Here is a 1,399-nt window from a genome sequence, read left to right on the forward strand (position 1 = left end):
CCTGCTTGAGATGCATCTTTGGATGCATGACAAGGTATGGCTGGCCTTGCTGGCTGCGGTCTGGCATTGGCAGCTCATGCTCATCTTGGAGTCAATAATGACTCCAAGATCCCGTTCCGCCTCTGTGCTTTCAAGAGGGGAATTCGCCAACCTGTATGTATGCTGTGGATTCCTTCTCCCAAGGTGCAGGACCCTTCATTTTTCTACGTTGAATCCCATCCTATTCTCATCTGCCCACTTTTGTAGTCTGTCTAAATCTAGTTGCAGCCTTTCTCTCCCTTCAAGTGTGTCCACCTCACCCCACATCTTAGTGTCATCAGCAAACTTGGACAACGTGCTTTCAACCCCCTTGTCCAAGTCGCTGATTGAGATGTTAAACAGTGCAGGTCCAAGGACCGAGCCCTGGGGGACCCACTACTCACATCTCACCAGGTGGTGTACGACCCATCCACCACTACTCTCCGTGTGCGCCCCGTCAGCCAATTTCTTACCCATCCAACTGTGTAGGCATCAATGCCACAGTCACTTAATTTATTAATGAGAATGGGGTGAGAGACAGTGTCAAAGGCCTTCTTAAAGTCTAGAAAGATTACGTCCATGGCGACACCATCATCCAAGGATTTAGTTACCTGGTCATAAAGGGCAATCAGGTTGGTGAGGTAGGACCTGCCTTTGATAAACCCAAAGGCAATCAGTTGAGACTAACATGGTAAGGAATTGAGTTAAACCAGATTGATATGATCTGACTTGAACCAAATTAAGAGCATCTATATGGAATTTGGTGCTGGTCTAACTAAATCGGTTAATCCCCAATCTTTCATTGAAACAGTGCAGCTATGTTGTAGATTAGGGATCATTGACTTTCTAGGCACCTTAAAAGTGGAGGCTTCTTTTTGAAAATAGGACTTACATGCTTCTGAAAAATGTATCTAAGGCCTAGCTGAAACCTTAGTTGTTAGCCTCGGTCCTTGATACAAAACTCTCATCAGTAGAGCAGTGGTCCTAAGTGATGGCCCAAGCCAACAAGTCTTAACTGAAAATGTCATTTCTGATCAGAATGGGTGTGGTGCTCAAACTGCAGAGTAAATACTAAAATGCTGTCAATATGATCTTGTTAGGATTTTTCTCCTTTCTTTCTCAAATGATAGTCACATGATGAGATGTTGTAGGTTCCAGTAGTCTGATCCTGAGACTAAGCATTATAATACCTGTATCTTAACCCCTCTGCTTAGCAAAGACCCTACAAAGTTCATGTAAAATTTAGCTCTGCACCTGAACTTAGCCAAAAGGCTGATTATAATGAAAAAAAACAAAGACGACATTTAGAAAATTGTAATGCTTTACATATATATTTCTTTGATTATGACTTGGACACCTTAATAACATTAACGCCGAACAG

General features: G+C 42.9%; 2 protein-coding genes across 2 annotated transcripts in view; one reads left to right on the forward strand and one right to left on the reverse strand.

Moving 5' to 3' along the window:
- The window catches only part of TG (thyroglobulin), a 257,089-nt gene that overhangs the window by 165,053 nt on the left and 90,637 nt on the right, over positions 1-1,399 (forward strand). The window lies entirely within an intron of this gene.
- The window catches only part of SLA (Src like adaptor), a 37,278-nt gene continuing 37,212 nt past the window's right edge, over positions 1,334-1,399 (reverse strand). Inside the window, exon 9 of the transcript XR_002099592.1 lies at positions 1,334-1,375. The gene's annotated coding sequence lies outside the window, so the exon portion shown is untranslated. The remainder of the gene's footprint in view (positions 1,376-1,399) is intronic.

Source organism: Gavialis gangeticus, unplaced genomic scaffold (assembly GCF_001723915.1).
Source record: "Gavialis gangeticus isolate Ggan-Ray unplaced genomic scaffold, GavGan_comp1, whole genome shotgun sequence".
NCBI lineage: Eukaryota > Metazoa > Chordata > Crocodylia > Gavialidae > Gavialis > Gavialis gangeticus.